Genomic DNA, 22,522 nt, shown 5'->3' with positions numbered 1-22,522 from the left:
TGCGTCCTGTAACAACCAAATAGAATCTGAACACAACACAGTGTCCACCATCTACAAGATGCACTGCAGCAACTCGCCAAGGCTTCTTCGGAAGCACCTCCCAAACCCGCGACCTCTATCACCTAGAAGGACAAGGGCAGCAGGTGCATGGGAACACCACCACCTCCATGTTCCCCTCCCTGACTTTTATTTTATTCATTCCTGGGATGTGGGCGTCGCTGGCAAGGCCGACATTTATTGCCCATCCCTAACTGCCCCTTGAGAAGGTGGTGGTGAGCCGCCGCCTTGAACCGCTGCAGTCCGTGTGGTGAAGGTGCTCCCACAGTGCTGTTAGGGAGGGAGTTCCAGGATTGTGACCCAGCGACGATGAAGGAACGGCCGATATATTTCCAAGTCAGGATGGTGTGTGACTTGGAGGTGAACTTGGAGGTGGTGGTGTTCCCATGCTCCATATATCGGCCGTTCCTTCATCGTCGCTGGGTCACAATCCTGGAACTCCCTCCTTAACAGCACTGTGGGAGCACCTTCACCACACGGACTGCAGCGGTTCAAGAAGGCGGCTCACCACCACCTTCTCAAGGGCGATTAGGGACGGGCAATAAATGCCAGCCTTGCCAGCGACGCCCACATTCCATGAATGAGTAAAAAAAAAACTCTGAATATTTAGTCAGCTAAAAGTTCCTCTCTAACTAAAATGGACAGGTTCCAAACTCGACGGGATATTCAATTTACATGCAATTAAGACTTTTAAATCCTGACACCAGCTGGCAATGCAGTTCAGCAGCCATATGCGCGACACATTCCCTCAGATATTGCTTCAGTTTGGTTGGAAAACACTGAGGAACAATATGCTCTGCGCCAAACAATGTGCTTAGTTGGCAGCACTCAGAGTCGAGTTGGCAAGAAGCCTTTTCCAATTTACTCCATCGGCGCCCACAAGTGAAGGAGGAGGAGGAGAGGTAACAGCCAGCAGGCTGGAGAAGGGGAGGGATGAGTCATCTACAGATGAGCTTGACAATGTGGCCTCACAATCTTCACATCTGGACAATTCCCCCCCCACCCCACTGCCCATGAAGGCAGGGGTTCTCTTGCTAAGACTGGCCGCTTGACAATGACGCCAAGGAACTATCCCAAGCTCTCCAGGAGAACCTTCCACCCTCCATCAACGCGAGCCCATCCAGAGCTCTGCTGCCTGTATCCCAAAATAAAGGGCCGCCCATTTAAAACTGAGATGAGGAGGAATTTCTTCTCTCAGAGGGTTGTAAATCTATATTCACTGGAATTTAGAAGAATGAGAGGGGATCTCATAGAAACATATAAAATTCTGACGGGATTGGATAGGTTAGATGCAGGAAGAATGTTCCCGATGTTGGGGAAGTCCAGAACCAGGGGTCACAGTCTAAGGATAAGGGGTAAGCCATTTAGGACTGAGATGAGGAGAAACTTCTTCACTCAGAGAATTGTGAACCTGTGGAATTCTCTACCACAGAAAGTTGTTGAGGCCTGTTCGTTAGATATATTCAAAAGGGAGTTAGATGTGGCCCTTATGGCTAAAGGGATCAAGGGGTATGGAGGGAAAGCAGGAATGGGATACTGAGGGAATGATCAGCCATGATCTTATTGAATGGTGGTGCAGGCTCGAAGGGCCGAATGGCCTACTCCTGCACCTATTTTCTATGTTTCTATGGAATTCTCTGCCCCAGAGAGCTGTGGAGGCTGGGTCATTGTATATATTTAAGGTGGAGATAGACAGTTTTTGGCCGACTCCTGCTCCTATTTCTTATGTTCTTATCCCATTCACACATCACCGCATTGTGCTCGCTGACCTACAGCATCCGCAGTATTTGCTTTTGTATTGGTGTTTAATTCACGGCCACTTCTCTTCGAGCAATGCCCACCTTGAAGAAGTCCTGCTCTTCCCTCAGACGGGATTTCCGTTTGTCTCTTTTTACCTTTGTTCATCCTCTTTGCTTTCTGTTCCCCTTCTCGTGGGTCATCGACCCAAGACGTTAACTCTGCTTCCTCTCCACAGATGCTGCCAGACCCGCTGAGATTTCCAGCATTTTCAGTTTTTATGGTTGTACATTGGCTCTCGCTCCGGCAACACCGCGGTTACAACATTCTCGGCCTTGTTTTAAAATCCCTCCACGGCCTCGTCCCCTCCCTACCTCTGTAACCTCCTCCAGCCCCACAAACCCTCCGAGATCTTTGCACTCCTCCAATTCTGGCCTCTGGAGCCTCCCTGATTATAATCGCTCCACCATTGGTGGCCGTGCCTTCAGCTGCCTGGGCCCCAAGCTCTGGAATACCCTCCCTAAACCTCTCCACCTCCCTCTCCTTTTAAGACTCTCCTTAAAGCCTACTTCTTTGACCAAGCTTTTGCTCAACTGCCCTAATATCTCCTTGTGTGCCTCCGTTTCAAATGTTGTCTGGTTTATGGTCCTGTGAAGTTCCTTGGGACATTTTAGGCACACTATAAATGCAAGTTTTTGTCAAGGACGGTTGAAGCACTGTAGCAATTCCAAATGCCTAATGCTTAAGAGTTGGCTGGATTTTCAGCGTCGGTAATTTTGGGGCGGTAATGGCGGCCGGTGGGTAAAGTTAGCGCCCGGGAACAGTTTGCGCCTCAGTCAGTAACATTGGGCGGCTGAGCCCTGAGTCAGCGGGCGCAGTGCTAAGGGAGGCGTTGTACCCCCCTCGTGGGGCGTTAGGATGGGAAACTCCCGAGCTAAACTCCTGAGTCTCCTAACTTGAGGAAGGACATTCTTGCTATTGAGGGAGTGCAGCGAAGGTTCACCAGACTGATTCCCGGGATGGCGGGACTGACCTATCAAGAAAGACTGGATAAACTGGGCTTGTATTCACTGGAGTTCAGAAGAATGAGAGGGGATCTCATAGAAATGTTTAAAATTCTGATGGGTTTAGACAGGTTAGATGCAGGAAGAATGTTCCCAATGTTGGGGAAGTCCAGAACCAGGGGTCAGTCTAAGGATAAGGGGGAAGCCATTTAGGACCGAGATGAGGAGAGACTTCTTCACCCAGAGAGTGGTGAACCTGTGGAATTCTCTACCACAGAAAGTTGTTGAGGCCAATTCACTAAATGTATTCAAAAAGGAGTTAGATGTAGTCCTTACTACTAGGGGGATCAAGGGGTATGGCGAGAAAGCAGGAATGGGGTACTGAAGTTGCATGTTCAGCCATGAACTCATTGAATGGCGGTGCAGGCTCGAAGGGCCGAATGGCCTACTCCTGCACCTATTTTCTATGTTTCTATGTTTCTAAAGAGACGGGCCGGGAGTGCTCCCAGAGACGCCTCGGGGGGAGATAAATAAACCTGAAAAATCCCAAAGAAACATTCCCGAAACATTGCCCACACTACCACAACACAAATCGCAAAATAAAATGAAAAGAAAATACAATCGCACTGACCTCAGGAGCCTATTCCTCACCTCTCCGCTGTCGGGCTGGTGAGGCCGCCCTGATTTCCCAGGCGGTCACTGGGCGCGCCTCGGGGCGGACGGGTCGGGCGGGAGTCAAAACTCACGCCGGTGTCGGGACCCAGGGGCGTTGCACACCGGGCTGTAAGGGGTGGTTTGCAGGGGGTCAGCCTTTCCTTCTGACCACCTATGAGTGGTTCCGAATCGCTCCCACACCCTTGGTTCTAGACACTGGAATTATGAAGGGACTGTGACAGACTTGGGCAGACAATCGGTTTCAAGGTAGGAAGCAGGTATGGCTTTATTGTGTTTAAAAAGAAGTAAAAGGCACACTTTTAATAACACACACAGAATAGTGATACCAATGCACACTGAGGGGTACAACACATTGAATAAATTGTCAAATTACAGCCTGTGGGGAAAAGAATACAGCTTAAACTCTAAATGGGGTAAAGAGGTGAATGCAGATACATTTACACAAGTTATCCCAGCCTCCCCACTCCCAATTCCCCTAACTAACGAAGTTATAGCTCTGGGGTTGCAGGGACCATGCTCACCAATCCCCTTTTGACAGTTCCAACTCCGGGGTTCGCTTTAGTTGTCCACGTTCTGTAGTCTGTACCCCTTGGTAGCGAAGGACCAGCTTGTAGAGTGGAAAATCTTCGGTTTTTCTTCGGTTTTGTCGGGTTGGTTCCGGTTGACTGTTGGGTTGGTCGCGATGGCCCGCAACTTTCCGATAGTCGTTTTGACGGCCTGTTTGCTGTCGTGGTGCTGTCCTTCTGGGCTTTAGAGATTCCTTTCACCGATGTTTCGGGGTCCCACTTTTCGAGGCTGGTGTAGAACTTATGCAACGAGACTGCTAACTTAATAGTGTCTCTAGAAGCACTCCTAACTGCCAGAACAGGCATCAATTATACTAAAACAGGCTTCTTTATCTTTACACCCAATCTAGCTCAGCTCTTTGTTTCGATTTTGCAGCCCAACTAACTGAAACTTGATTAAGTAGTTTTAATCTGGCGTTAATAGGCTTTCCCAAGTTGGTGAGCTCTCCATTGTGCTAGTCTGGTCTGAGTCGGACATTTCTATGCCTGTTGAAAAGGTGTTGGAATATGTATGTGACATTTGAGGGGGGTGATACTGTTTCTTCCATGGTCGATTGTTTGAATGCTAATGTTTTCTAGGGGCAAGTTTCCGAGAGTAAACAGTTCCCAGACAATTTGATTAGCTCCAATGTCCAAACTGGCCCTTTAGAGATGGACCACACCCCTTTTCTTGCCGACCCAACACTCATCTTTTAAAAATCCCAAATTTGATTAAAGTTCGTAGTTTCTTCCATGTGCACTTCAGGATTTCAGACTTTCTGGTAGATAGTTCCAAATTAAATTCCCTTTCCTATGAGTCCAAACACTGGGGTGGAGGGGGGTCTCCATGAATGCATCCCCTTTTATCCCCTGCAGGCTCCAACTGCCCCTTTAAACTCATTTTAAAAGTCCAGAAAGGGGTTCTTCTCCTCTGCAGGGGCAAGGTACCAGGAATCTTTGTGAAATATTGGAAAATTCTACATTCCCCCCTGTGATGCCATATCACTCTTCCAGGTGAGCAAAATTCCTGACTCCCAAGAGATAACCTTCCCCGTAAATTAACGAAACTAATACCCAAAATATGCATTACACTTATGCAACACCACCATAGATGCACACTTTTCCCTTTACAGGTACAAACTTTTTACATTTACACCCTCCCAGCTTGGAGGGGGTTCAATCACTACAATTGCATTTCAGCACAGTTACATTCCATTTCAATTACATTATATTCACCAGCATATAGGCAACGTACAACCACATTACAGAAGGAAGAACATAGATTAAAATTAAACAACATCAGTTGGTCTCCTGAGGTTTGTCCATCACCCGGTAATGTCTGGATCCTGCCCTTGAGAACTGCTCTCAGGCTGGCTGACACACAAGACAAACTCAAAACAATCACCTAACATTACTGCAACATTAACCTTAATTCTAAACTAAACTTAAAATGTAAAACGGTGCAGTCAGCTGCCTTAAACTAAAAATTAGAGCTCTGTACAACCGCCACCCGTCTCTGGGTGGCCTGGTTAATCCCTGTCAGTAAGTGAACTGGAGACCCTTTGTCTCTGGGACAGCTCGTTGCTACTGCTCCTGTGAGACCCTCACCGCTGGAGGCGGCTGGCTGGGGGTCCCTACTCTGAGCGGCCTCTATACATGGGATTGGGGGTAGTGTGCTGACATGGATTGAGAACTGGTTGTCAGACAGGAAGCAAAGAGTAGGAGTAAATGGGGACTTTTCAGAATGGCAGGCAGTGACTAGTGGGGTACCGCAAGGTTCTGTGCTGGGGCCCCAGCTGTTTACACTGTACATTAATGATTTAGACGAGGGGATTAAATGTAGTATCTCCAAATTTGCGGATGACACTAAGTTGGGTGGCAGTGTGAGCTGTGAGGAGGATGCTATGAGGCTGCAGAGCGACTTGGATAGGTTAGGTGAGTGGGCAAATGCATGGCAGATGAAGTATAATGTGGATAAATGTGAGTTTATCCACTTTGGTGGTAAAAACAGAGAGACAGACTATTATCTGAATGGTGACAGATTAGGAAAAGAGGAGGTGCAAAGAGACCTGGGTGTCATGGTATATCAGTCATTGAAGGTTGGCATGCAGGTACAGCAGGCGGTTAAGAAAGCAAATGGCATGTTGGCCTTCGTAGCGAGGGGATTTGAGTACAGGGGCAGGGAGATGTTGCTACAATTGTACAGGGCCTTGGTGAGGCCACACCTGGAGTATTGTGTACAGTTTTGGTCTCCTAACCTGAGGAAGGACATTCTTGCTATTGAGGGAGTGCAGCAAAGGTTCACCAGACTGATTCCCGGGATGGCGGGACTGACCTATCAAGAAAGACTGGATAAACTGGGCTTGTATTCACTGGAGTTCAGAAGAATGAGAGGGGACCTCATAGAAACGTTTAAAATTCTGACGGGGTTAGACAGGTTAGATGCAGGAAGAATGTTCCCAATGTTGGGGAAGTCCAGAACCAGGGGACACAGTCTGGGAAGCCATTTAGGACCGAGATGAGGAGGAATTTCTTCACCCAGAGAGTGGTGAACCTGTGGAATTCTCTACCACAGAAAGTTGTTGAGGCCAATTCACTAAATATATTCAAAAAGGAGTTAGATGTAGTCCTTACTACTAGGGGGATCAAGGGGTATGGTGAGAAAGCAGGAATGGGGTACTGAAGTTGCATGTTCAGCCATGAACTCATTGAATGGCGGTGCAGGCTAGAAGGGCCGAATGGCCTACTCCTGCACCTATTTTCGATGTTTCTATGTTTCTATGTTTCTGACCTTTGGCCTTCCCTGTCGGGCTGCCCTTCTCCTAGGGCAGAATCGCTGAGGCTCAGATGGCGGTGACCACGGTATCTTTGGCCGTGGTGTACGGAGGGTCCTTCTCAGGGCTTGGGTTACTGGGGGTGCGTCCGAATCCCAAACGATGGGTGGGATAGCCCCTCCAGTACTGCAATTCACTGCCCCTATGGGCACGGTTTCTGAGCCTGCCACATTCCCTGTGGGCCCTCCACCGTCGGGGGTGGCCAACGGAGGGTCCCTGTCCTGAGGACGGTTCACCCCTCCCGGCTGCCCTCTGTGCTTGGCTGACCCTGGGTTGCACTGGTTGATGTGGAACCACTTAGTACGGCGGGACAGCTTTATGGCATAGACCATCGGGCTTGCCTTGTCCACAATGCTGTATGGCCCCATATATAATGCTTCAAAAACCCCGACCCGAGCATAGTTCCTCACCATGACCTGGTCCCCTATCTCCCATTCGTGGAGTTTGCTGGGTTCTAGCAGCAGTCGGTTACTCCGATGCTGTCTGCCCATGTTACTAGCAGCCTGCTAGTTTGAGGTGTTCCAACAGGTTCCTGACAAACCGGTCCCGGTTCACCTCTCTGAGCTGACCTTCTGTGAGCACCGGGGCTAGGACATGGGTGGGGGTCCGCATGATCCGGCCTGTCATGAGCTTGTATGGGGAATACCCGGTGCTCTTTGACTGGCTGGCTCGGATCCCCATTAGGACCAACGGTAAGACCTCCACCCACTTTTGGGGTGAGTCTCCCGTTTCCTTCCGCAGCCTTTCTTTAATGGTGCGGTTTAAATGCTCCACAATACCAGATGACTGTGGATTGTGGGCAACGTGCCATTTCCCCTCAGTGCCGAGCACCTTAAGGGTTGCCTGCATTACCTGCCCGGTGAAATGGCTCCCCTGGTCCGACTCCACATACTGTGGGAGTCCCCACCGGGAGAACACTTCCCCCACTAGAATCTTAGCTGTCCCTAGTGCGGTGGCTGTTCGGCAGGGGAAGGCTTCAACCCATTTTGAGAACACGTCCACCAGGACTAGGCAGTATTTGTAGCCTCCCTGGGCAGTGGGTAGGGGCCCGATGTGGTCAATTTGGATTGACTGCCATGGTCCCTCTACCCTGCTGACATGTCCTAGGGACACCTTCCTTTTCTGGGGGTCAGGGTTGTTCGCAGCACACACCAGGCAGTTCGCACAGAACTCGCGGACGTCCTCCCTGAGTCCCGGCCACCATCCTGCCTGTTCCACCCGTTGCCAGGTGGTCTCAGGCCCGGGGTGTCCCGCTCCTGGACCCTCATGGGCCAGTTTTAGGAATTCCCTCTGGTGCTGCTGCAGCACGACCCATTGTCCCTCTTTAAACAGCATGCCTTCCTTAACGGTAATGGCTGCTGTGCCGTATGGACCTTCTGCTCTCTCTCCTCTGTCCAATCGCTGGTGGATAAGGGGAGTGGCTTACCCAGTCCAATCGTTGGTGGATAAGGGGAGTGGCTTACCCTGTCCAATCGCTGGTGGATAAGGGGAGTGGCTTACCCTGTCCAATCGCTGGTGGATAAGGGGAGTGGCTTACCCTGTCCAATTGCTGGTGCGCCGCTACCCCCCTCCCCCGGGGATGCAGGTGGGTAAGGGGAGGAGTCGCCCTGTCCAATCGCTGGTGGGTAAGGGGAGGGGCATGGCCCTGTCCAATCACAGGTGGGTAAGGGGAGGGGTCGCCCTTTCCAATCGCTGGTGGGTAAGGGGAGGGGCATGGCCCTGTCCAATCACAGGTGGGTAAGGGGAGGAGTCGCCCTGTCCAATCACAGGTGGGTAAGGGGAGGGGTCACACTGTCCAATCACAGGTGGGTAAGGGGAGGGGTTGCCCTGTCCAATCACAGGTGGGTAAGGGGAGGGGCCGCCCTGTCCAATCACAGGTGGGTAAGGGGAGGGGCCGCCCTGTCCAATCACAGGTGGGTAAGGGGAGGGGTCGTCCTGTCCAATCGCTGGTGTGCAGGGACCACCCTCCCCCGGGGATGCAGGTGGGTAAGGGGAGGAGTCGCCCTGTCCAATCGCTGGTGGGTAAGGGGAGGGGCATGGCCCTGTCCAATCACAGGTGGGTAAGGGGAGGGGTCGCCCTTTCCAATCGCTGGTGGGTAAGGGGAGGGGCATGGCCCTGTCCAATCACAGGTGGGTAAGGGGAGGAGTCGCCCTGTCCAATCACAGGTGGGTAAGGGGAGGGGTCACACTGTCCAATCACAGGTGGGTAAGGGGAGGGGTTGCCCTGTCCAATCACAGGTGGGTAAGGGGAGGGGCCGCCCTGTCCAATCACAGGTGGGTAAGGGGAGGGGCCGCCCTGTCCAATCACAGGTGGGTAAGGGGAGGGGTCGTCCTGTCCAATCGCTGGTGTGCAGGGACCACCCTCCACCGGGGATGCAGGTGGGTAAGGGGAGGAGTTGCCCTGTCAGTGACTAGTGGGGTACTGCAGGGCTCAGTGCTGGAACCCCAGCTATTTACAATATACATTAACGATTTAGATGAAGGAATTGAGTGTAATATCTCCAAGTTTGCAGATGACACTAAGCTAGGTGGCGGTATGAGCTGTGAGGGGGTTACTAAAAGACTGTAGAGTGACTTGGACAGGTTAGGTGAGTGGGCAAATGCATGACAGATGCAGTATAATGTGGATAAATGTGAGGTTATCCACTTTGGGGGCAAAAACACGAAGGCAGAATATTATCTGAATGGCGGCAGATTAGGAAAAGGGGAGATGCAACGAGACCTGGGTGTCATGGTACATCAGTCATTGAAAATTGGCATGCAGGCGGTGAAGAAGGCAAATGGCATGTTAGGGATATTGAATATAGGAGCAGGGAGGTCTTACTGCAGTTGTACAGGGCCTTGGTGAGGCCTCACCTGGAATATTGTGTACAGTTTTGGTCTCCTAATCTGCGGAAGGACGTTCTTGTTATTGAAGGAGTGCAGCGAAGGTTCACCAGACTGATTCCTGGGATGGCTGGTCTGACATATGAGGAGAGACTGGATCGACTGGGCCTGTATTTACTGGAGTTTGGAAGGATGAGAGGGGATCTCATCAAAACATATAAAATTCTGACGGGACTGGCCAGGTTAGATGCAGGAAGAATGTTCCCAATGTTGGGGAAGTCCAGAACCAGGGGACATAATCTTAGGATAAGGGGTAGGCCATTTAGGACCGAGATGAGGAGAAACTTCTTCACTCAGAGAGTGGTGAACCTGTGGAATTCCCTGCCGCAGAGAGTTGTTGATGCCAGTTCATTGGATATATTCAAGAGGGAGTTAGATATGGCCATTATGGCTAAAGGGATCAAGGGGTATGGAGAGAAAGCAGGAAAGGGGTACTGAGGGAATGATCAGCCATGATCATATTGAATGGTGGTGCAGGCTCGAAGTGCCGAATGGCCTACTCCTGCATCTATTTTCTATGTTTCTATGTTTCTATGTTTCTCCACATCTGTGAGGATCCTGGAGGAGTAAACCACCGGCCTCAGCTGGCCGTGCCACTCTTGAAGCAGCACTGAGCTCAAACTGTCCCCACTGGCTGCCACCTTCAGGAAAAACTCCTTTCCTACATCTATCGCTCCTAAGGCTCGCATAGTCTGCAAGTCCTTCTTGAGCTGATTAAATGCTGCCTCGCAACCCTCATCCCAGTCCCACTCTACCCCCTTGTGTCGGAGCCTGAGCAGAGGGGCTGCGGTGGCTGCATAATCCTCAATGAAGTCTCTGCAGTACCCGGTGAGTCCTAGAAAGGATCTTACCCCTGTCACTGTGTTGGGGGCCGGTAACTCCTGTACTGCCTCCCTTCTCGCCTTGTCTATGGCCCTTTCCCCAGCGCGCACAGTCAGTCCCAGGAATTTGACTTCCTTCTGGCCGATCTGTGCCTTCTTGGGGTTTACTTTAAACCCTTCTTCTTTCAGCAGCTCCAGCAGCTCAGCCAGCAGTGGGCCATGCTCCTCCCCCTGATCGGTGAACAGGAGCAGGTCATCCACATACTCCACCAACTGCTGGGGTCTGCTAAAGCCCTTTAAACAGTTCGCCATGCAAATGCTGGGACTATTGTGGAAGCCTTGGGGAAGACAGTTCCACGTGTATTGTTGGCCCTTAAAGGTAAAGGCGAACTTGTACTGGTCCTCCCGTTTTAAAGGAATGGACCAGAACCCATTTGAAATGTCCAGCACCGTGAAAGTGGTCGCAGATGCTGGAATACTCCCGATGAGATCTGCTACGGCTGCTACAGTGGGTGCACAGGCAGGGATATTCTTATTTAGTACTCGATAGTCCACGGTGGCCCTCCATGAGTTGTCCGGTTTCTTAACCGGCCACAGTGGAGAGTTCACATGGGTAGCTGTCGGTCTTAACACCCCTTGCTCTACCAGTGATCCCAGCGCCGTTGTCAGGTCTGCCTCTGCCTCCCTGGGGAAGTTATATTGCTTTTGTGGTTGGGTCATGGGGTCCCCTACTATACTAACTTCCACCCCCCGTTACCCTACCACAGTCATGTTTGTGGGTGGCGAATGCTGCAAGGTGTGCCCGTACATATGCCTGGTACTCCACTGGGGTGTTACTGACCAGTAATTCCAAGTCGTAACCCTCCTTTGGCTTCATGGTACACAATGTTCCCTTGGCCCCTTTTTCTGGGACACACTTCCATTTGGTTTTGAGTGTCCCTAACTGAATGGTGAGCGGGATGGAAAACGAACCAGTTTGCTCATTGCCTGTGAACCCCACGAGACTGTACGGGACCCCGTTCGATAGAGGTGAGGTAGCCGGGTTATCTGCATATACAAGGGTGCTGGAAGCACCAGTATCTAGCAGGTAGGTCCCTTTCACTTTCTCCACCTCCATCGTAACGCACGGTCTCTTCCAGGCATCGTACTCTAGGGAACACAGGCTGCGCTGGCTCTAGTCATGTATCTGGGTGGGTTGGAGCAGAGAGTTTTACCGTACCGGCTACTGGACCGGTTGCGATAGCTACTGCTCCCTGTCCGTTTATGAGTGTCTGTAGAGCGGCTACGAGTGTCTCATATGAGTCGAGTGTTCCTGCCCCGGCCTTACGGGCTGGGGCTGGAGTAGCCTTTCCCTTAGTCTCTTTCCACGGGTTCCTACAGTCCTTCCTCCAGTGCCCACTTTTCCCACACCCAAAACACTCGCCCCCTTTGTGGGGAGGGTTCCCACCTTCCTGATGCCACTCTCTCTTGACTTGGCTGGGTTTAATCTCATGGACCCTCCCTTTAGAGGAGGGCTCCTCTGTCCCTCTACCGTTCCGGTAAGCCAGGGTCAACTGCCTGACCACTGTCTCCTCGGTGGTTCTGGGATCTCTTGGATCGAACCAGACCTGGGCTTTTGCCTTGACTCCAGGTAAGCTGTTTGCCACCAGGCTGCGGAGCCAGTGAGCCAGCTCATTAGGGTTCAGGTGGGCCCGGTCAAGAACCCCACTACAGGCCCTTTCGTAGACCAGCCACAACCTGTCGGCGAAAGCCTGTGGACTCTCTCCATAGAGCTGCACTGTTTTCTCCACTCGGGAGAAAGGACTCCCGTCGTTCATACCCATGGCCTCTAGAACCTCCTCCTTAACCGTAGCGTACGTGTTTCGCCCCTTTCTGCTGTCTGCAGAGAGGGAATGGCACAGCTTGGTGTCTAGCGAGAAGAGCAACAGCTTAGCCTGCTCCAAATCATTGCACCCGTTAATATCCCCTGTGTGTTCCACTTCCAGGAAGTGTACCGAGGGATCCCCCTGTTGGGTGAGCTTACTTAGGTGGCCTATCATAGCCCTCAGTTTTTGGGTGTCGTGGGGAACTACGAAGTTGCTTTCTAGGGGTCCTGCTGCCCCATTGGCATCAGGCGGGCCAAACCTCTGCTGCCGGACCGGATGCATTGGCCCTGGTTCTGGCCCTGCTTGAATTGGCTCGCCCTCTTCCCCCTGCTGCCAAGCCGAGTTAAAACTCGGGGCTGCCGGTGTTGGTCGTTTGCAATCCTTGCCTGCCCCGCACTCTGGCTGACACCTCTGCTGCCCCGGGCCGTTCCTGGGAGCTGCAGGCGGTGACTGAGGGGTTTCTCCTTGCCCAACCAGGTGTTCCTGGGCTAAACCCGGGTTTATCAGGCACACCATGCCTTTAGCCCGGGATAGAACAAGGTTCAAGCTTTGGATCTGCTGCTGGCAGGGGCCGTGGTCACCTGCCTCAAATTCCCTGGTACTGGCTACCTTATAGGCTACCTGAATGTCTCTCACCCTCTCCCCGTACTCTTTAACTTGCTTGGCGAGGCAGGAATTCTCTTCCCGCAATGCCCGTTCGCTATTCTTGGCTTCAATAATCTGACACTGTAAAAGGTCCAGTTGGGTTTTGTACCTTTCTTTAGTGAGCTCTCTACTTTCCTTTAACTGTCCCACCTCTGTCCACAGCCTTTCCCCTTGCGCTGGACCTCTCTTCTGCCTGCCTCAATACTCCCTTTAATTTCTCATTCTCCTCATCTAGAAGCCGGATATGTTGCTGAAGGAAAATTAGCCAAATGGCCTTCTCTATTGACCTTTTATGGTCCTTGCCCTCGGTCCATTGAGCTGCAGCATCTTCTGGACGCTCAGCATACAATAGATCGAGTACCCACTCCTTAGCCACATTTACCTCTTAAACACATACGAGGAAATCCCCTCTTCCATTTTGCTTCTCTTCCTGAAACCAGTCTCTCTCTTATCACGTCCCTTGTACCAGTGTCCTATCTGGGTCGCCATGTGAAAGGGGTGGTTTGCAGGGGGTCAGCCTTTCCTTCTGACCACCTATGAGTGGTTCCGAATCACTCCCACACCCTTGGTTCTAGACACTGGAATTATGAAGGGACTGTGACAGTCTTGGACAGACAATCAGTTTCAAGGTAGGAAGCAGGTATGGCTTTATTGTGTTTAAAAAGAAGTAAAAGGCACACCTTTAATAACACACACAGAATATTAATACCAATACACACTGAGGGGTACAGCACATTGACTAAAATATCAAATTACAGCCTGTGGGGAAAAGAATACAGCTTAAACTCTAAATGGGGTAAAGAGGAGAATGCAGATACATTTACACAAGTTACCCCAGCCTCCCCCACTCCCAATTCCCCTAACTAACGAAGTTATAGCTCTGGGGTTTCAGGGACCATGCTCACCAATCCCCTTTTGACAGTTCCAACTCCGGGGTTCGCCTTAGTTGTCCACGTTCTGTAGTCTGTACCCCTTGATAGCGAAGGACCAGCTTGTAGAGTGGAAAATCTTCGGTTTTTCTTCGGTTTTGTCGGGTTGGTTCCGGTTGACTGTTTGGTTGGTCGCGATGGCCCGCAACTTTCCGAAAGTCGTTTTGACAGCCTGTTTGCTGTCGTGGTGCTGTCCTTCTGGGTTTTAGAGATTCCTTTCACCGATGTTTCGGGGTCCCACTTTTCGAGGCTGGTGTAGAACTTATGCAACGAGACTGCTAACTTAATAGTGTCTCTTGAAGCACATCTAACTGCTAGAACAGGCCTTCAATTATACTAAAACAGGCTTCCTTATCTTTACACCCAATCTAGCTCAGCTCTTTGTTTCGATTTTTGCAGCCCAGCTAACTGAAACTTGATTAAGTGGTTTTATTCTGGCGTTAATAGACTTTTCGAAGTTGGTGAGCTCTCATCTATTGTGCTACTCTGACCTGAGCCAGATATTTCTATGCCTGTGGAAAAGGTGTTGGAATATGTATGTGACATTTGGGTCCTCTGGGTGGGGTGATAAATGTTTCTTCCATGGTTGATTGTTTGAATGCTAATGTTTTCTAGGGGCAAGTTTTCAAGAGTAAACAGTTCCCAGACAATTTGATTAGCTCCAATGTCCAAACTGGCCCTTTAGAGATGGACCACACCCCTTTTCGTCCAGACCCAACACTCATCTTTTAAAAATCCCAAATTTGATTAAAGTTCGTAGTTCCTTCCATGTGTACTTTAGGATTTCAGACTTTCTGGTAGATAGTTCCAAATTAAATTCCCTTTCCGATGAGTCCAAACACTGGGGTGGGGGGAGTCTCCATGAATGCACCCTCTTTTATCCCCTGCTGGCTCCGTCTGCCCCTTTAAACTCATTTTAAAAGTCCAGAAAGGGGTTCTTCTCCTCTGCAGGGGCAAGGTACCAGGAATCTTTGCGAAATGTTGGTAAATTCTACAGGGCGTAGCTCTTCCCCACGGTGCTGCTCCGCGCTGCCTAAAACCCGACCCCGGGGATCGCCGCAGGGCGCTGGAGGCTGGCCGCCCGCCCAGAACATCTCACCCCCGCCATTGCCGACACTCCCGGGGCGAAAAACGGAGCGTAGGGGAGCCCGAAAATCCACCCCCTAGTCACCTGGCAACCAGCGTTCCCATTAAGCTGCGCGGCCATGCAGTGATCTGGAGGTCCCGCACAGGGCGCTCACCGGCCTTTACACGGGAGACACCGCACATGCGCAAAAATTTGGATGGTGCCGTTCAGCCAATGAAAGGGACTGTGCATGAAACACAAGATCACAGGCAACATTGTTTGCAACTGTGTCTGTGTCTGGACTGCTGTCTTTTCCCAGTCATGTTTGCAGGTACAAGTGTCTGACTCTCCCTGTCACATTAAGAATGAACTGTTTTGAACCTCCTGGTACCAGGTTCAGAGTGAAAACTTCCTCGGCTGTCGGTCGGGCTTTCTGCAACGCTTTGCGGTGAGGCTTCTCATCAGTGGAGTAGAAAAACTGGCAAATATTTAGCTGTTAACGATCACTCGCACAAAAGATTAACACATTCAGGCCAGATACAAACATTTACCAAGGGAGAGAAGCAGAGAAACCTGGTAACTCACGGTACATTCAGTTGGTATTGGTGGAGAGGAGAGAGAGCCAACGTTTAGGATTTGTTCTCATTTGTACTCGGGCTTTAGGCGTCGCTGGCAAGGCCGGCGTTTATTGCCCATTCCCCTAGTGGCCCATGAGAAGGTGGCAATGGGCCTCCTTCATGAACCGCTGCAGTCCATGTAGTGTTGCTGCTCCCACAATGTCTATAGTTACAGAGTTCTAAGATTTTGGCCCAGAATCGATGAAGGATTGGCCGATAAATGTCCAAGGCAGAATAGTATGTGTTTTAGAGAGGAATTTGAAAGTGCTGGTGTAACTATGACATTGCTACTCTTGGGCGGATGTAAAAGATCCCACGGCACTAAAATCTGAAGGAGAGCAAGGGGAGTTATCTCCAGTGTCAATAGTTATCCCTCAACCAACATCACTAAAACTGATTATCTAGTCATTGCCACATTGCTGTTTACAGATCCTGACTGCAGTGTGTAAGCCATGGCTCAGTGAGCAGTACTCTAGCTTCTGAGTCATTCCATGAGACATGAGCACAAAAAAATCTAGGCTGACACTCCCAGTGCAGCACTGAGGGAACGGCGCACTGTCGGAGGGGCAGTACTGAGGGAGTACTGCACTGTCGGAGGGCAGTGCTGAGGGAGTGCCGCACTGTCAGAGGGGCAGTACTGAGGGAGTGCTACACTGTCGGAGGGCAGTGCTGAGGGAGTGCTGCACTGTCGGAGGGGAAGTGCTGAGGGAGCGCCACACTATCAGAGGGGCAGTACTGAGGGAGCGCTGCACTGTTGGAGGGGCAGTACTGAGGGAGTGCTGTACTGTCAGAGGGGCAGTGCTGAGGGAGTGCTGTACTGTCAGAGGGGCAGTACTGAGGGATTGCTGCACTGTCGGAGGGGCAGTGCTGAGGGAGCGCTGCACTGCCAGAGGGGCAGTACTGAGGGAGCGCTGCACTGTCAGAGGGGTAGTACTGAGGGAGCGCTGCACTGTCAGAGGGGCAGTACTGAGGGAGCGCTGCATTGTCGGAGGGGCAGTACTGACGGAGCACTGCTCTGTCAGGGGGCAGTACTGAGAGAGCACTACACTGTCGGAGGGGCATTGCTGAGGGAGCGCTGCACTGTCGGACGGGCAGTACTGAGGGAGCGCTGCACTGTCGGAGGGGCAGTACTGAGAGAGCACTACACTGTCGGAGGGGCATTGCTGAGGGAGCGCTGCACTGTCGGAGGGGCAGTACTGAGGGAGCGCTGCACTGTCGGAGGGGCAGTACTGAGAGAGCACTACACTGTCGGAGGGGCATTGCTGAGGGAGCGCTGCACTGTCGGAGGGGCAGTACTGAGAGAGCACTGCACTGTCGGAGGGGCAGTACTGAGGGAGCCCTGCACTATCAGAAGTGCTGACTTTCAGATGAGACGTTAAACCCAGGCCTCGACTGCTCTCTCAGGTGGATGTAAAAGATGCTATGGCAACATTTCGAAGAAGAGCAGGGGAGTTATCCCTGGTGTCCTGGCCAAAATTTATCTCTCAATCAACATCATGAAAAAACAGATTATGCCCCAGCTGGAGTATTGTGTCCAATTCTGGGCCCCGCACTTTAGGAAGGATGTGAAGGCCTTAGAGAGGGTGCGGAGGAGATTTACGAGAATGGTTCCAGGGATGAGGGACTTCAGTTCCGTGGAGAGACTAGAGAAGCTGGAGTTGTTCTCCTTGGAGCAGAGAAGGTTGAGAGGAGATTTGATCGAGGTGTTCAAAATCATGAGGGGTCCGGACAGAGTAGATCGAGAGAGAAACTGTTCCCATTGGTGGAAGGGTGGAGAACCAGAGGACACAGATTTAAGGCGATTGGCAGAAGAAGGCTGTGAGAGGGGATTCAATGGGTGGGGTAGAGTCTATGATAGGGGAGAGCGTACATGGGCTGTGGGAGGGGATTCAATGGGTGGGGTAGAGTCTATGATAGGGGAGAGCGTACATGGGCTGTGGGAGGGGATTCAATGGGTTAACATTTTGAATGTTTCGATTCCCATGTTTTTCTGGCATGTTCGCTCTTATTTCGATGATCAAGTAGATTGCATAAGGACCAGGGAGAAAGAAAGAAGACTTATATTTCTATTGCAGCTGCTCACGTGTCTTATAACTGGCCGCATGACGCACATACAATGAACCATCTTCCGCTACAGTAATTGGTACAATGCAGGGAGTCGCGCAGCACAGATCCTGCAAACAGCGATGAGATGAAATGTGGTACAACGCTCCGCGTTACTCCACCGGAGAGTCAAAGACAAAATTTGACAAAGAGGAAACATTTGGACAGGTGACCAAAAGCCTGGCGGTTTTAAGGGGCTTCTTATCGGAGGGGGAAAGAGGAGGGAGAGGATTAGGGAGGGAATTCCGAGACGGCTGAAAGCGGGGCCGCTGATGGTGGGTGATGGAAGTCATCAGTGACAGTGCAGCAGCACTGGGGGAAAGCAGACTTCTCCAAGGGCTGCCGGGCTGGAGAAGGTTGTGGAGATTGGAAGGGGTGAGGCCATGGATAGGCTTGAACATGAGACGGAGCTTTGTAAATATGAGGCATTGATGGACCAGGAGCCAAAGTAGGTCAGTGAGCACAGGGTCGATGGGTGAACGGGACTCTGCGCGAGTTAGGACACTGGCAGATCACTGATCTTAGCAATCATTTTGCACACAGCAAGAGCCCACAAGCAGCACTGAGCTGAATGAAAGACTTGCATTTATATCGCGCCTTTCACAACCACCGGACATCTCAAAGCACTTTACAGCCAATGAAGTACTTTTGGAGTGTAGTCTCTGTTGTAATGTGGGAAACGCGGCAGCCAATTTGCTCCCACAACCAGCAATGTGGTAATGACCAGATAATCTGTTTTTGTTTTGATTGAGGGATAAATATTGGCCCCAGGACACTGGGGATAACTCTCCTGCTCTTCTTCGAAATAGTGCCATGGGATCTTTTAGGTTTAAAGTCTTAGCCAAAAGACAGCACCTCCGACTGTGCAGCACTCCCTCAGCACTGTCCCTGCGACAGTGCGGCGCTCTCTCAATACTGCCCCTCCGACAGTGCGGCGCTCCCTCAGTACTGCCCCTCTGACAGTGCAGCACTCCCTCAGTACTGCCCCTCCGACAGTGCGGCGTTCCCTCAGTACTGCCCCTCCGACAGTACGGTGCTTCCTCAGTACTGGCTCTCCGACAGTGCGGTGCTCCCTCAGTACTGGCTTTCCGACAGTGCGGCGCTCCCTCCGTACTGCCCCTCCGACAGTGCGGCGCTCCCTCAGTACTGCCCCTCCGACAGTGCGGTGCTCCCTCAGTACTGGCTCTCCGACAGTGCAGCGATTCCTCAGTACTGCCTCTCCGACAGTGCAGCGCTCCCTCAGTACTGCCTCTCCGACAGTGCGGCGCTCCCTCAATACTGCCCCTCCGACAGTGCAGCACTCCCTCAGTACTGCCCCTCCGACAGTGCGGCGCTCCCTCAGTACTGCCCCTCCGACAGTGTGGCGCTCTCTCAGTACTACCCCTCCGACAGTGCGGCGCTCCCTCAGTACGGCCCCTCCGATAGTGCAGCGCTCCCTCAGTACTGCCCCTCCGACAGTGCGGCGCTCCCTCAGTACTGCCCCTCCGACAGTGTGGCGCTCTCTCAGTACTACCCCTCCGACAGTGCGGCGCTCCCTCAGTACTGCCCCTCCGACAGTGCAGCGCTCCCTTAGCACTGCACTGGGAGTGTCGGCCTAGTATTTTTGTGCTCAAGTTCCTGGAGCGGGACTTGAACCCACAACCTTCTGTGTCAGAGGCGACAGAGCTGCCCACTGAGCCACAGCTGACCCTGAATTAACCCGTGTTTGGTACTATGGGTTGAGGGAGACACATTTAAATTTGAGGTGTTGCCAGACCAGGAACCAGTGAAGGTCAGTGAGCACAGTGGGTGATGGGTGTATGCGATTCGGTGCGAGGTAGGACATGGGGCAGCAGAGTTTTGGATGCGCTCAGGTTTTCGAAGAGTGGCCGGCCAGGAGTGTGCTGGAGTAGTCATGTCTGCGGGCAACAAACGGATAGATGAAACCAGCTGACATACCTCCAATATAAGAGCGAGCATTTGACAATGGAATACTGCTGAAGGTTTTTTGCAGAACTGAGGTGAAATTTTCTCATCAAGGACCATGTTTTCAAGAAATAATTCAATAACAGCCAGCACACAGCCAGACTGATGGGATAATGGAGCAATTCTTTCTGTATTCAAGGAAAGGAAATATTTGAATGCATCAATGCAAAGCAGTGAATCGATAGAACCGCTGTGCGTTTCTATAGCAACTCACAAGGTATTCACTGCAGTCACATTTCATACTCGTGCCAGGGTGGGGGGGGGGGGGGCGCGAGGGAGGCAGCAGAGCGTGAGGTGATTGGCCCCCAGCTAAAATAATACCAAGTATTCTTTACATATTCTTTACACCATGGAAACTGCCCATTGGGCCCATTGAGGGCAATGCTTCAAATCTTGAGTTGTCCCTTCTCTCCACCGATGTAGCTCCTGACTTGCTGAGTCTTACATCGAGTGCACATCTCAGAAACGGGCCTTTTGGCCCAACCGGTCCGTGCCGGGGTTTATGCTCCACACCAGCCCCCTCCCACCCTTCTTCATCGCCCCCCCATCACCATACCATTTTATTCCTATCTCCCTCATGTGTTTATCCAGTTTCCCCTTAAATACATCGATACTATTCGCCTCAACCCCTCCCTGTGGCAGCGAGTTCCACATTCTCACCGCTCCCTGGGTAAAGAAGTTTCTCCTGAATTCCCCATTGGGTTTATTCGTGACTATCTTATATTGATGGCCCCCAGTTCTGGTCTCCCCCACAAGTGGAAAGATCTTCTCTACATCTACTCGATCAAACCCTTCATAAAAAGGTCTAACCCTTGATGGCTTGACCGAGTAGGGATGCGGATGGCATGTACTTTTGTAAAGTAGGCAGCTGTAGTGGTGGGATAGATCAGGCAATGCCCTGCTTCTTTTCAAACATTGGTTCAAATCCAGCTGTGATTGATGGATGAAAGTCTGCACTGCTTGTTGGTTGAAAAAGGACCTTTGGAAAATTAAGTAAATTTACCAATCTCACTCCTGTTCCCATTGAGTGCGGTCCCACAACATCAAACAAGCCATCAAGCTCACTCAGAAATGTCGCAGAATGTCTGGTGCAGGAAATGCAAAAGAATGCTTCACTCTGTATCTAACCCCATGCTGTACCTGCCCTGGGAGTGTTTGATGGGACAGTGTAGAGGGAGCTTTACTCTGTATCTAACCCCGTGCTGTACCTGCCCTGGGAGTGTTTGATGGGACAGTGTAGAGGGAGCTTTACTCTGTATCTAACCCCGTGCTGTACCTGCCTGGGAGTGTTTGATGGGACAGTGTAGAGGGAGCTTCACTCTGTATCTAACCCTGTGCTGTACCTGCCCTGGGAGTGTTTGATGGGACAGTGTAGAGGGAGCTTTACTCTGTATCTAACCCCGTGCTGTACCTGCCCTGGGAGTGTTTGATGGGACAGTGTAGAGGGAGCTTTACTCTGTATCTAACCCCGTGCTGTACCTGCCTGGAAGTGTTTGATGGGACAGTGTAGAGGGAGCTTTACTCTGTATCTAACCCCGTGCTGTACCTGCCTGGGAGTGTTTGATGGGACAGTGTAGAGGGAGCTTCACTCTGTATCTAACCCTGTGCTGTACCTGCCCTGAGAGTGTTTGATGGGGCAGTGTAGAGGGAGCTTTACTCTGTATCTAACCCGTGCTGTACCTGCCCTGGGAGTGTTTGATGGGGCAGTGTAGAGGGAGCTTTACTCTGTATCTAACCCCGTGCTGTACCTGCTCTGGGAGTGTTTGATGGGGCAGTGTAGAGGGAGCTTTACTCTGTATCTAACCCCGTGCTGTACCTGCCCTGGGAGTGTTTGATGGGACAGTGTAGAGGGAGCTTTACTCTGTATCTAACCCCATGCTGTACCTGCCCTGGGAGTGTTTGATGGGAGAGTGTCGAGGGAGCTTTACTCTGTATCTAACCCTGTACTGTACCTGCCCTGGGAATATTTGAAGGGACAGTGTAGAGCGAGCTTTACTCTGTATCTAACCCTGTACTGTACCTGCCCTGGGAATATTTGAAGGGACAGTGTAGAGGGAGCTTTACTCTGTATCTAACTCATGCTGTAACTGCTCTGGGAGTGCTTTGTGCTTCCATTTGTTCTTGTTCCTTGAAATGACAGTCCTCAAACTGAATAATTTGCTCACAAAGTGCAATGCTTGAGATCACAACCCATCTGTAGTTGACAGAAACAGCAGTGGGAGTCGGTACGATGGTAGGAGATGGATTAATGGATGTCAGGAGTAATCACAGGAACCAACTCAAATGTTGCCAACATGTCCCCAACAAATGTTCTCATTCTGATCAAATAAAATGCCATTGGGCTTAAGCGTGCATGAAGCAGCAATGAAGGGCTTCAGTACTGATTACATTCATTCCCTTCTATTGTCTTCTATTGGTGATCATTTCCCAACAGTCTATCGACTCTGGATCAGTTCCTATGGACTGGAGGGGAGCTAATGTGATACCACTGTTTAAAAAAGGAGTGAGAGAGAAAGTGGGTAATTATAGACCGGTTAGCCTGACATCAGTAGTGGGGAAAATGTTGGAATCAATCATTAAAGATGAAATAGCAGCGCATTTGGAAAGCAGTGACAGGATCAGTCCAAGTCAGCATGGATTTGTGAAAGGGAAATCATGCTTGACAAATCTTCTGGAATTTTTTGAGGATGTAACTAGCAGAGTGGACAAGGGAGAACCAGTGGATGTGGTATATTTGGACATTCAAAAGGCTTTTGGCAAGGTCCCACACAAG

The 22,522-nt window shown here is 51.1% G+C and overlaps 1 protein-coding gene across 10 annotated transcripts in view; it reads left to right on the top strand.

Moving 5' to 3' along the window:
* The window catches only part of LOC139261987 (calcium/calmodulin-dependent protein kinase type II subunit alpha), a 336,847-nt gene that overhangs the window by 82,371 nt on the left and 231,954 nt on the right, over positions 1-22,522 (top strand). The gene's annotated exons all lie outside the window — the stretch shown is intronic.

This window comes from Pristiophorus japonicus, chromosome 4, assembly GCF_044704955.1.
Source record: "Pristiophorus japonicus isolate sPriJap1 chromosome 4, sPriJap1.hap1, whole genome shotgun sequence".
NCBI lineage: Eukaryota > Metazoa > Chordata > Chondrichthyes > Pristiophoridae > Pristiophorus > Pristiophorus japonicus.
The sequence above is the reverse complement of the archived record's forward strand: the minus strand, read 5'-3'. Positions and strand labels throughout refer to the sequence as shown.